This window comes from Armigeres subalbatus, chromosome 2 (genome assembly GCF_024139115.2).
Source record: "Armigeres subalbatus isolate Guangzhou_Male chromosome 2, GZ_Asu_2, whole genome shotgun sequence".
Lineage (NCBI taxonomy): Eukaryota > Metazoa > Arthropoda > Insecta > Diptera > Culicidae > Armigeres > Armigeres subalbatus.
Window position 1 is genome coordinate 108,784,353 of NC_085140.1, and position 14,606 is coordinate 108,798,958.

General features: G+C 38.5%; 1 protein-coding gene across 4 annotated transcripts in view; it reads left to right on the top strand.

Moving 5' to 3' along the window:
* The first annotated feature begins 1,224 nt into the window (after positions 1 to 1,224).
* The window catches only part of LOC134210650 (cAMP-dependent protein kinase type II regulatory subunit), a 377,643-nt gene continuing 364,261 nt past the window's right edge, over positions 1,225 to 14,606 (top strand). The window contains exons 1-2 of one of the 4 annotated variants that reach the window (XM_062686814.1): positions 1,225 to 1,343; positions 7,255 to 7,867. The gene's annotated coding sequence lies outside the window, so the exon portion shown is untranslated. Of the gene's footprint in view, positions 1,344 to 1,404; positions 1,543 to 1,632; positions 1,873 to 7,134; positions 7,868 to 14,606 lie in introns of those variants that run through there. The other 3 variants (XM_062686815.1, XM_062686816.1, XM_062686818.1) reach the window with 3 other exon arrangements.

The following is a 14,606-nucleotide window of genomic DNA, read 5'->3' on the forward strand; positions in this document are numbered from 1 at the left end:
ACACTAAGCTGCGAGGCGGCTCTGTCCCAGTGTGGGAATGTAATGCCAATAAGAAGAAGAAGAAGACCTGAGGCATAACATGCTTAGATATTTCAATACCAAACAAAAAATAATTGGTTATGCATTTGGTATTGAAATTCAATTTAATAACTGAGTTTGTTATGGCTTAAGTATTGTACATATGAGTTTTTGGTATTATTCCTTTGATATGTTACCTCTTATGCAGGGCTAGTTCATAACAGAGTATGGTATCAATAACTATCAACTTCTTCGTATGGTTCCCCGCGTGGAGATTTCTCGCTTAACTTTTCAAAAGGTCCTAAGTAACATTTTTTTCATGAATTAATTTGAGTACTGCAATCAAAAGCTTTCATGTTATTCTGTTGATTGCGCTATTCAAATTAATTCATGAAAAAAATGTTACTTAGGACCTTTTGAAAAGTTAAGCGAGATTTCGATTATCATCTTTCTGCTTCTTCTTCTTCATGCAACATCAATGTGCCAATAGACGAATCCAAGTAAAAATAAGAAGAAGACACACGACGGTGTTAACTTTGACAGATGGAAATGGAACGTAATGGAAAAACCTAATAAGTTATGCCGAAAACTAGCCAGCCTAGTTTTTGGCATAACTTATTAGGTTTTTCCATTACGTGATAGGTGCGTGACGTTTTCCGGGCCCTCCGTAGACTGCGTGGTTGACGACGTGCACCAATAAATTTTATGTTCTGCAAAGGCCATTTTGGCTTGAATAAGTATTCATCAAATTACGGAAAATAGATAGATTTTACCGACATTCTGGAGTGTCAACCAAACCTGTAATTTTATCGAATGAAATTTAAAAATAAATAATTTTAAATTACTAGACACTGCTGTGTAACATATTTTTATCGTTGGTGAATGTTCATCACAAGATGAGCAAAATAAAAAGTTGTTGCACGAGAGCTGAGAGAAATTTTGAGTGAGAAACAAACACAAACTTGAGTAACCGTAGTGGAGCTTTTTACGGAATCTTTAAGAAAATTAATGATACGATACTCGCTATTGACGTTGATTGTATATATATTTTTTTGTATCAATTTCATTCATATATTTAAACATTATCTGTCATTGTATTATCAATAATAAGAGCTCCAACAGAATCAGCGTTCATTCGTCATCGGTATTACAAGATGTAATTCGCTTTCGATAGTAGTGGTTGCACAATTAGCTCTCCTCGCGTGGCGAACACCGCGTCGCGATTTCATTCCCAGAGCCGCAGAGCGGGGCAGTCAAGCGAGCCGATCCGAACCAAGCACCTTCACTGTTAGAAGTGACGTGAAAGCCGTAGGTCGTGTTTACACGTACGTCCCCGCCGTCGTTTTGTGTGGTCAAACACAACACACTCTATTACTTTTTTGTCTTCGTTTCTCAATTCCACATTTATATTCTCCATCACCATCATAATAATCATTCACCATCATCCCATCCGGCGGTAATAAATAATACTACACGTACCGTCGTCGCCCGCGGTTGCCCGGAGCTATCAGTGTTTCAGTGCGAGTGAGTGCATTATATTACAGGAACAAACCATCATTTCTTTCAGATTTAGGTTTCGGAAGAAAATCGCTCAAAAGGAGTTTTCCCTCTTTCAAAGTTCAAGTGAAAAGTTATCTAACAAGAAACATATAAAACACCGAACAACTCGCAAGTTCTCATTGCACAGCGTTGTTGTCGTCGTCGTTGCAGCTTGGGGATCCAGCGAATTATTTGCATCCAAATTGGTGCACCCCGGAGCACGGAGAAGCAAGCTGTGGCTGATTATAGCTCACTGTTGCATCTTTTTTCTAGAGATCCAGGCAGTTTTGATTCGTGCAAGCCTTGTCCAAGGAAGTGAGTGGGATAAAGCAGTGAAGTTAGCTGACTATCTGAATAGTTGATAAATAACGAAAATGTTTAGTGTTATAATTAGCAATGTATTCAGTTTTATGTCGTTTATTTATAATCATTTTTATTTTTGAGTTTTGAAATTCATCTAATGGAATTTTGTACGTTCATTGCTTCTGTGTGATTTCCAAGATTCGATCATATTCATGAGTGAGATGTTAAGTCTTTAATCTTCAAAAGTCACGCGTAGCCTTATCAAACCTCAATCGAGTAGTTATTCAATCGCATATTAACAGTCTGTTCGGTCATCAGACAGTATTCATTCAACTTAGATTGATTGTGGTGACATTTTGGTGAGGAGTTTTCTCTTGTATCTCGGTCAGTCAAGGATTTGGGCAGTGTAAAATTCCGGAGAGTGTGCAAGCCTTGTAAATTATTGTAAAATTCGGAATTGCAATGGAACAGAAGAGAGTAACGAGCAAGTGGAAGAAGTGTTATCAGACGGCGGCTATGTCTACAGTGATTCTGCACCCACACATACAATCGCACCACCGTGAATGTGAAGAGAGAAACGAAGGAGAGAGAAAGAGAGTCATTGACAAGGATATTTTGCATTGAGCTGTCGGGAAACCACCTCACCACCACCGTCGATGGGTAGTTTGGGACTAAGAGAAAATCGATTATTGAAGAACGAGGAAAAGTGCGGGTCAGTGTAGTGTTGGTGTGGAACATTAATTTTTGGATACCGTGGTGTTACAATATTTGGACAGTTTTAAATGGAATTCTAGCAGGGATTAACTCGTACTCCTAATTTTCTAATCGATAGATCTTATTCTTCCTAACAAAGGATTGTGAGCACCGACTCGGTTAGAAAAATATTCTCAAACTTCCATGCAATCTTCAAAAGTTTAGTCAAAAGATGCGTTGCTACAAAGCAGTCTGCTTTCAGAGTTTTATATATTCTCGACTTTCAGATATATGAACATTGAACACTCATGTCAGCCACATGATATTCGAATATATTAATGGTTTGAAAGGCTCGCAGTAAATAGCTATGGAAGTGCCCAATGAACGGCAGTGTCCAACATGTGGAATATGATTCAACGATGTGTAACCTGATTCATGATAGGACCAGTGTTAAAAAATATACAAAACTTCAAGACTGGTGGACGATTCAAATCAAGCGTGAGTCAAAATATGGCAGACTCATCTCCCAGAACATTAGGCGCGATTCAACTCGTCGTATTTTTTAGTATTCTGTTGGCCTTGCTAGTAAAGGCGTAGGATTGCCAACACAGAGATGTCGAGTTAAATTCTCAGTCCTGTCGAGGGTGTTTTCGGGATGGGAAACATTCTCCACACAAGATACATCTTCAATGCATTGGTGGCATAGAAAAGCATCTGAATAATAACTGTGGAAATGCAAAGAGATCACTCAGTTGAAAAGCAGGCCAAGTTCTAGTCGGAATATAGATGCCCAAGTAACCGTAAGCATTAACTCTAGGTTTTAAATCAGCATTAAAGGTGCTTCAAACCTTCATAACAGCCCTGCAAATGTATTGAAGTTTTCATGTATATCTGCATCGTTAATGCTGCACGATCAAATGTTTATTAAATTAGCATTACATTAGTTTATATGCGCAATAAAAGCAGTGTTTAATGAAGTCGAATATTTTGGTAGAAAACCAGTTGGAATTTCTGCATGTAGTAGTGAGAATTTTCTCGGGTGAATGTATCATCAAAACAAATTACAATTTCTACCGATAGAAAAGCGACAATGGTTTAAATATGCCTTTCAGCAGACAGATATGACATCGCATCCGTGGCCGAGAGAGCAAGGGAGGACCACTTCGTAAGAGCCGTATCATGCTTCCAGGTTCGAGACCCATATGAGGACATTCTACGGCATTAACGTCGAAAAATTGGCAAAACACAATATCATCAGATCTAATTTGCTATATATAAATCGAGATTTAAATAACCTGAATCACCAACAAATAATGGTGGAAATGATAATTTTTGTTTTGCCTCAATTTCTCTAATTCGTGGTGATTCGGCAGTTGTTTATTATAGGCAGCTGATCAGCTGCTCGCAAAAGCTCTTCAAAAGTTCGCGAAAATTTCGCTCGAAATAATGAGCGAAAAAATCTGACGTTTCTCTCTTCACCTTATATTAGCATCACTAATGCAGCAATTGAGCTTTCGCCTGTGCATTATAATAGCATGCTAATTCGCCTTTTCCGGCATTATATCAGCATTGTATCTGCCCTCAAAGCAGATAAACATTAAACGGGTAGCATTACGTGCAGTTATATAGCTGAATTAAAGCAGCATTATAATGCATACGGTTACTTGGGTGATTTCCATTGTTCAAAACAGTAAATTAACAAATCATATCGAATAGATAATATTGTGCCTTGCAACAAAATAGATGTGAAAAATTTATCCGCAGTACAAATAGCACGTTCTATCAAAGTATTCATCGCCACAATCCACCACGTGTCGATCGAATTTTCGAAAATATTAAAGCAGTTTTTTTTCTTGCGGTATGTTCTTCTTAGGCGACTATCTTTCGCTTATTTTCTGTTGCGATTAAAAATAAGTGGAGGAATAGATTGTTTTATGAGCATTACAGTATTGCATTTGTAAACGAAGAAATGTAGAAACAACGTGCAGATCTTTTTGAGTGTAGGTTTTTCTGCAAATTTCGCTCCCATGTGTATGGACGGGATTTATGGGATTCCGTTATTAAAAATTAAAATTTCGGCCCGATTTCAAATACAATCCGGAAATCTCTGAGAGTCCGAGCTGTAAATCAGACTATAAATTGGCCAAGATTTTTTCTTACTTTTTGCGAAGAAATTGCATGAGTCCCGCTTTTTTGGGAACACTTCTTCTTCTTCTTCTTCTTCTTACTGGCATTACATCCCCATACTGGGACAGAGCCGCCTCGCAGCTTAGTTTTTGGGAACACATGGGAACAAAATCAATGGTAGCGGGCTTGGTAGTCATATGGCTACTGCTTCTGCCTCATACGCAGGAGGTCGTGGGTTCAATCCCAGGTCCGTTCCATTCTCCTACTTTGTATCTTTCTCTTTATTTCTCATGTTCTCGCAATCGCTAGAACTGGAAATGGACTTCCATACTGTTTCCATTACTATTCCTATACCTTCAACTTGAGTATTCTAACAGTAATCTGCTAGAATTGGAAATGAACTATAGAGCTCGTTTCCTACATCCAATTAGAAATTCCATCAGTTACCTTCTCCTATCTATCACATTGGCAGCTCGTTAACCAAGACGGACCTCTGCCTCTCCAACCTAACCCAAAAAAAATTCCAACAAATTCCGCATGAACTCGTGGCAAATGCAGAGGTATATTCGGCTTGCAGTGGGCGAGTGATTGCATCATCATTTCCTCCCCCTTCCCTACATTGACTTGCATTCTGACGTGGCAGGCGCCAGTATGACCTAACAAATGAGATCACCAGTACTTGTACATTGAAGATGTGTACTAGTCCCAAGCAAACATCTGTTGGTTCCCTGTGCAAGAACAGCTGATCTGGTCATAATGGAGTAGCAACTACGAGCAGTCAATCAAGCTCAAGCTCAAGCTCACACATGGGAACAAAATCAATGGACAAGATTCCCGAGGTGTGAGGTTACTTTTAGCGTTATTTAAATAAATTTCGATAAAAAGGACTGTAAATTGATTAGATTTGACATAAATTTATTCTCATGTGCCAACTGCCAACCATATTCTTGGAAATAATTAAAATTACATACAAATCATACAAATAATTGAAAGAACATCAACTATTCTTGTTGAGATTCTTGTTATTCTTATCCATAGATTTTTTTCACACTTATATTCATAAAAACGGGATTTGGCACGGGAAATCAATAATCCCACCGTATTGCTCTTTTTGCATAGAAAAGATTTTGATATTGGCCAATATAAAATCATTAATGCATGTCGAAGAATAGATTAAAATAAAATTCCACAGTTTTTTAAATATTGAAAGATGCGTAATTTTCTATTCCTTCGTGTCCGCGTTGATGAGTAAAATATTTGTAGTTTAGTATTTTTCCACAACTAACTTAATACAATAAAAGGTTATGATGGTGAATGATTCACTCTAAAATATTTCTAATTTCTTATCAATAATCTTGAAAAGGGCCCATACCGACTTTGCACTATTTCATCATCATCACATTGTATCATGGATCTGCACCTACGCCCAAAAAACCTAAAAAAAATTCTCATGGAAAAGTTATACAAATTTCATCGGATTTCCTGATAACAATTTTATAAAAAAATCATGAAATCAATGTGTCAAACGAATTTCATACCGTAAAATCACAAAGACTTTATGTCTTATGTGAAACGTCAAGTAAAATGTGGCGAAAACGTCTTTGGTTTTGCAGCAATATATCACAAAGACTTTATGTCTTATGTGAAACGTCAAGTAAAATGTGGCGAAAACGTCTTTGGTTTTGCAGCAATATATTTGTATACATTCTATGCCATTGATTATAAATCTCGGGTACTTATTCAAAAGGACGTATGTGATTTTGTAAACAAAGATTCAAACGTCGATTTGTCCAATCTGATAGCACTCCCACGCAAAGCATAACCACAGACAGGTAGTGGAAGCCTTCGGCTAGCTGTTGGTGGTGTTGGTTTGCGTGGGCGTGTCATCAGATTGGACGAATCGACGTTTGAATTTTTGTTTACAAAATCACATACGTCCTGAATAAGTACCAAATGTTATTATTTTCTAAACATAGTATTTTTTTGAACTCCAATTGAAAAACGTTGCGACCTATTTTCTTGAAAATGAGTTTCTGTGGTTCAACCCCCTCGAAATGTGGACAATTTCCACAAAAATAACTTTTGAGTTCGGCAATGTACCTATGGAACTTTCAGCAAAATGTCACCGACTTAATTTGCTAAATGTACACCAACTTGATACATTAAATTTCTCAGAACAAAACATAATTTCGCCTTCATATCTAAGAATCGAGACTGTCCTGATATTGATCCACCACGGTAGTATAATAACCAGAACAGCTGCGTGAGTGTGCAACTGCTTCCCCGCACCGCACATTCCTCCCGGGGAAATGAGTTTTTCCAACCCGTTCGACACAACACCACCCACAAAGTGCGATCACCGACCGACGTCGGTCGTCGACGAGCTCTTCTTCTCGCCAACAATCCTTCTCACCTGGAACTCAAAACAGTGCGGAACATCACTCGTCATCATTTCGCAGTGTTTCTCGTGCGCTCGACTCGTGTGTGAGACGTTTGGTGGAAATCCTCACAGGTGGTGAAGTATCGTCCTGTCGGCCGTCGTGTCTAATTGATTTTTCGCTTGAACTTTGATAGGTTTTGCTACCGGCAGCAGTTTCGACCGCTTCTCAGACATCTTTGTGAACAAAAGAAGAAAACGTGCATCGATCGCGATTGATCGAAAAAGGCCAGAGCCACTTCAAGCGGCAGAACCAGTTTGGGAAAAAAGTGTTTGTTCATCTCGTCGTCGTCGTCGCACAGTAGCCGTGTAGCACCCAGCGGCAACGAAAATCTCGATAAAGTGAGAAAGTGCGAGGAAGGAAAAAATAAAGAAAAAGTGGTTTTGTTGGTGCGTGCAGCGGGTTCGGTGAATGTGAGTACGAAGAAAAGGCAGAAAAGGGGATCTAGCGCAAGAAAAGTGCATCTCGAGTGAGTGAAAGGTGAAAGAGGAATAAGAAGAAGCCAAAGCAAGGTGAAAAACCTGTCCGACGTCGGTTCGTTCATTCGGTGGCTTGTTTGTCATCCTCTCATCGCCCTCCGCCTGCGCCTGCCCTGCTTCGTCACATTCGTGTTGATCCGCGAGATCCCATCAAATCGTTCACGCGGTGTCGTCGCTGCCGATAAGCGAGCGGGTCTAGTGTTTGTGTGTGTGCGTGAATTTCTGCTGAAAGGAAAAGCCTACTGAGAACGTGACAAGTTTGAAAATAAGGTAAGTGTTTTTTTTTACTGCTGTGCGGGAGGAAACCTAGGGTGGAAATCTATTTCCTTGTGTTGGGTCTGGTCCATCAGGCAAGTGTGATATGCTGGGAATGAATGATGCGTATGAAATTTGTTTCGCTATGCATTTTTTCAGGGATATCTGTTGCATGTGGGGAGTGATTTTAGTAGTAGTAGGATCAACGGTGAACAGGTGGTGAAAAATTTCCAGCATTTTTCCTTGCTCGAGCAGGGTGGGCCGATTATTCATTTTTATTCGTGGCAATATGGTATTTATAGACGCTACAATGTGCTATAATGTACAATATAACTTGTATGTTATATGATAGTAATTTTATATGTAGACAATTCAATTGTCGACAGAGTTAACTGCATTTTTTACTTAAAACTGCAGTAACGTGAGAAATTTCCATGAAAAATTCGAACCAGTTTTCATGAGCAATTCTTTTGATTGTTAAGGAGAAATGTAATGAATTGCCAGGTAAATTGTCAGGAATTTCCATGGGGAATTATGAGAAAATTTCACAAAATTTTCACGCAAAATTCTCGGCAAGTTCTTCGGAGTTTTCACGGGAAATTGTAAGAAACTTCCACAAGAAATTCTGAGGTAGTTCAAAAAATGCCTAAGGGAAAATCTGAGAGATTTCCACTGGAAATCCTGTAAATTAGTACATTAGAGTGATTCAAATTGACTTGACACCTCCTAAATTTTAGCTAATTTCGATGTAAGCTGAGTCAGCACGCGCAGTTTGAAGTTTGTATGAAAACAGTAACTTTGTGGAAAACCGTTCCCCTACGCTTCTTCAAGCTTTTAAAATAAATGAGTACATTGGCAATATAGGAAATTTAACAAGGAAGCAGGACGTCTTTGTTGCTAAAGGATTTAATGCTTGCAAGAAAAAAATGAGGGAAATACTGAGTCGTGGGAAATTCAATTTAACACGTTAAAGAAAAGCATCAATATCGATAATGACCATTTTTGTTTTCTACATAACTTTGCTTCCAAACGAGAAATCACTTCGTAGAAACAACTGTCTTTCAGCTTAGAAAGTATTCTTATTTAGTCAACGTGTTGATGGGTATAGTTCAATGGGGTGGTTGATGGGTATAGTTCAACGGAACGGTCTCTCGCATAGGGGTCGATTTTTACAGTAATTTCCATACAAACTTCAAATGACGTTTAAAATTATTGTCAAACAACTCGGCTTTGCCAAAAGTATAATGAAAATGTTTTTGAAACCCGAATTCTTTAATGTCTAGAGCTCTTCTCGGTAGTAATGAGGGAAAGCATTACGGAGGGTTTCTGAGACCGAAGAAATTTCCGAGAATTTGTTTATTTGATTTATTTTTCATCTGACTCATTTGTGGTCTTAATGAACATTTAAAATTTTGACAAGGAATAACAAAGAAAACGTACTACAAAAAAAGAACAAACATCATCGTCTTGAACAGAGTCGTTGTCTAAAGGACTGGGTCGAACTATTAAAATCAAACAGGTAAAAGACTACATTAAAAGTATTGCACATATATCTAATAGGATCATGTTGTCCATATTCTACACTTCGTGCTCCAAGATGAAGGAAAGCCCGACGTCGTAGTGTCCTCTCCGGAGCGTAGATGTTGATGTCGGCGAGAATAGTCGGGGCATCAATTTCTCCTTTCAGCAATTTTGCAACGAATACAGCTTGCGCGTTTGAACGTCGTCGTTCGAGAGTTTCTAATCCGAGAAGTTAACAGCGTTCCCCGTAAGGTGGCAAATTGGCAGGGTCGTTCCACGGAAGAAAGCGAAGGGCATACTGAACGATTTTTTTCTGTATTGCTTCAATTTTGGTAATCCTATTAGCGTGAAAAGGACACCAGGATATAACACTTGACTCCAGAATGGATCGCACTAGCGAGCAGCACAGGGACCGCTGGCAGTGTAGATCTCGAAACTCTGCAGATATTTTAAAATTATGCTGCATTTTGAGGTGCTGATTGTCAGAAAGTTACGAGAACACCACGTGTCGAAATAATCGATCATTTTCTGCAGCTTTAAGCAATCTAGTAAGCTTCTTATGATCATGTAGAGTTTGACATCATCCGCGTAGAACAAACGGCATTCAGGTGGCAGTATTCTGTCTATATCGTTGATAAATAGCACGAATAGAAGAGGCCCCAGATTGCTTCTCTTGGGCACGCCCGAAACGTTGGAAAATTCTTCGGATTCCTCGGATCCGGTTTTGGCACGAAGCGTACGATTGGACAGGTATACCCGTAATGCTGGGTAGACACCTTTACGTGGTGTGTTACGGGGTAAGATCTACCACGGTTACATTGCCAGCTACAGGCAAATCCTGACCCAACGAATACCTTCCTCATTATCCAACTCCGTGGTACTTATGAGGGTGTCGCTAAGTCGGTGGTCTCTCGTTAAGTAAGTACTACATCAATATTTCCTTCCTCTCCCTAGTTACGGTGAAGATGGATGTTTAAGATAAGATGTTTAAGACTGGAATCAAGGACCACTCCCCTTCTTGATTTCTGATAGCATTCTAGATAAGGATCTCAAAAGTAAAACATGAGTATCACTAGTGTCCAATCTACGAATAACACCGTAACAATGCTAATGCCAATGCTAAATGCGTACGATTGGACAGGTATGACCTAAACCGCACATAACGAAATCGGAAGACATGCCCAATTTATCCAATCTAGCGAGTAGTATGTATTCCATGGTCGACACTATGAAACGCTGCTTTGAGATCCGTGTACACAGCGTCCACTTGAGCACCAGAGTCCATATTACGTAGGCACACTGACAGTCAATGAACTAGATTCGTTGAAACCGATCCTTTTAGGAAGAATCTATGTTGGTCGTTGGAAATGTAACGGAAATGTAACGCTTGCAAACAGAGCATTATTTATTATTATCTCGAATACTTTTAAACTGGCGCAGAGCGATGTAATGCCACGATAGTTCTCGACGTCGGACTTATTCCCTTTCTTATGAATAGGAAACATGTTGGAATATTTCCAAAGCGTAGGGAATTTACGTTATGCCATAGTGAAGCATTAAATAAAGCAGTTAGTGGGTGTATTAGAGCATCACCACATTTTTTCAATACACATGCTGGAATACCATCGGGACCGGCAGAAGAAGAAGATTTCAATTTGCGTATAGCGTTTTCAACAACAGCTGCTGAAATTTCGAATGGGCAGAATTTGATCACATCTCTGGGAGTGTCGGCAGTTCCCTGTCCATGGATAAGGGGCTTGACGTTGATATTTCAAGTGTCTTAAAAAGATTTTTATTTTATTTTTATTTTTGTTGTTTAATAGAGTGCTTATTTCAAACAAAGGTTAAGTTCAACACTAAATTTAAAAAATTAGGATATTTTTCCATTTTTTATATCTCTTTCACAAGAATATCGTTATTTTAATGGTAATGGTTTGAAAATAAGCTCCGTAGAGAAACTTTTATCACATCTTACTTAAATAAGGTCAACAGTTATACCAAACACTTGAGGTACCATGCCTCCAAGTTAACTAATGGTTAGTGTCGCACGATCTAACAACAACTGCCTATTGGTAGAATTTGGAGGTGCCGGCAGGGCTCAGTAGGGGTCTAACTAACATAACTCTAATACTAACAAGACCCTGAAACAAACGCTTATCCAAATAGCATACATCTATTTATACTTGTAGTAGTAGCTAACAATAATTCATTTTGTACCCGTATAGCTGAAGTAGAATTTTAGTAGTGAAAAGTAGAATTTGTAGATTTACTAATTTGGCATTGGAGATAGTGAATGTATCTATTATATCTTCTCGATAATCTTTTTATTTTAGTCTCTCTAGCTGCATGGATCAATGCAAAAAAACTGTTTCTCTCTTCCTTCTATTAGGTTAGTTAGAAAAATTAGCGGATATATAGGGGACATGACTTAGTGTTTCTCGTATTAAGACAAATTCGCTGACCTTTACCTTATAATAAAATAAATGACCGATAGTAAAATAAATGACTGAAATTTAAAGATAACAAATAAATAATAAAAAAACGAAAATAAATACATGACCATCGGTGGACAGAAAGATAAGAGACAGAGTTCTGTTTAGAATAGTTAATTGAGACCATTGCACTCACAAGATAGAGAATAACTAGTACCACTATTATTGCTACAAGACTAATAACTTGATCACTTACGGAAATGAGGATAGACCATATGATGCGTTGAATATTGTATATCCTGAATCTGAATAACTGAATTTTAGACCTCATTATTTTAATAAATAATAAAGGTGGGAAGGTTAGAATAGGTAATAGAGCTTGACCAAGAAAAGCAATTACGGAACAACTGGACAGAAATTTTGTATAATGATCACTATTAGACTACTGAAACTTTAACATATGACATTACTGTGACTGATAGGATACAATTAACTCGACGACGTATTGACAAACATCCGATACTCAACCGTGTTAAAATAAGGGAAGCTCTTCAATGTGTCCATTTATTACAATAGTACTTGAATTAATCTATTTTGAAATTACCCTACCAGAATGATATCATTACATCTTTATTCGAAATTGTTACTTGGAAATGGCAACAGTACCACCCGTTGTCAACATAGACTACTATTAGGTATTGAATGTCGGCTCCAAGTAACTAATAATTAAATTTACATATTAACTACTTATTCAGAAAACATCTATGTACATGTTGAGCTTCCATTATTTGTTCGGTTTATAATTGACAGACTGTAGATAGAAAGAATAATGTATCGGTATGATCACAATACAAACCCAGGCCGCAGTGACCTAGTGAGCAACATAGCTTGAGTCGTCTGCTAGTATTGTGTATCACATGGAGAGCCCAGCCGAGATACCAGTCTATTAAGACTACAGCTGGTCAACTCTCGAAAAAAAAAAAAAAAAAAAAAAAAAAACATCTCTGGGAGTGTCGGCAGTTGCTGCAATGATTTGATGGTCTGAGACTCTGAGGTAATATAATTATTAAAGGCTGCTCCAAAGAGATCCGCGAAAAAGTTACATTTTCCTTGAATTGAGCTGGTACTCATACCCTTAAAATGCATCTTCACTGGCAGTCCATTCTCTTTCCTTTCAAAATTGACAAATGCCCAAAACTGCTTTGGATTCCTTCGAAGATTATTCTGCGTACGAACTACGTATCGTTTGTAGAGGAAACGATTGTAACGCCGGTATTCATTACTCGCTTGCGTAAATATTCGTTTCAAAACCGGACAATGACAACGACAATAGCATAACAGAGCCTGTGATCTTCTGCGTTTCAGCTGTCGCAAACGGGCATTAGACCATGCAGGCTTCGGAGTAGGTCGACGCAGAGGGACATATCTGGCAATGGCTGAAATAAGCTTATAAGCATTTCGTTGCAGCGGATTCCTAAAGAAGACGTTTGATCGATAATTTCGAATCGAGTTATGTCTGGAGACTTGTCAACCGTAGTCGAGCATGGTCAACGGTGTTCAATTCCAGACAAGACAACTCAACAATCTCTGGTCGTTCGTTGTTAACATCTCGATTTCATCACATGGTAAATATATACTGGAGAAATGCTTTCGATTAATTTACAGTGTTTGTTCGTAAACCAGCATAAAGATTAAGGAATGACTGAGATAAATAATAAAGTACGATTTGGTACGATGCCATAGTAAAATCAGAATGTAGAACAGAAGAAGTAAAGAAATCAGTAATAATTCACTACAATACGTCTCAAGATCTGAAAATAGATTGGGAACAAAATTGAGGATGAGTAAGCAATGAAGGACATGAAGGTGTTGGAGAAGATAGAACCCAAAATATTGACAGATGCAAAAATAATGTTCTTTCGCCTTATCGAAATAAGGTTACACCCAACCAGCGACTGTTAGATTTTCTAGCAATTCTGTATAAGAACCCACCAAAACCTTGAGCTTGAGCTTTGAGCTTTATTGACTGCTCGTAGTTGCTACTCCATTACGACCAGATCAGCTGTTCTTGCACAGGGAACCAACAGATGTTTGCTTGGGACTAGCACACATCTTCAATGTACAAGTACTGGTGATCTCATTTGTTAGGTCATACTGGCGCCTGCCACGTCAGAATGCAAGTCAATGTAGGGAAGGGGGAGGAAATGATGATGCAATCACTCGCCCACTGCAAGCCGAATATACCTCTGCACTTGCCACGAGTTCATGCGGAATTTGTTGGAATTTTTGGATTAGGTTCGAGAGGCAGAGGTCCGTCTTGGTTAACGAGCTGCCAATGTGATAGATAGGAGAAGGCAAATTATGGAATTTCTAATTGGATGTAGGGAAACGAGCTCTATTAGTTCATTTCCAATTCTAGCAGATTACTGTTAGAATACTGAAGTTGAAGGTATAGGAATAGTAATGGAAACGGTATGGAAGTCCATTTCCAGTTCTAGCGATTGCTAGAACATGAGAAATATAGAGAAAGATACAAAGTAGGATAATGGAACGGACCTGGGATTGAACCCACGATCTCCTGCGTATGAGGCAGAAGCAGTAGCCATATGACAACCAAGCCCGCTGTATAAGAACCCACCAAAACCTGACTAAAAACTGGGCATATATCACAGACAAATATTGTAAGAAAAGCTGGAAAAAATGTAAGGTCTCATACAACATTCATATAAGAATCTAGCATTTACGCATATTTATATAGTTCTCATACAGGTTTTGGTAGGCTCTTATACAGAATTGTTAGA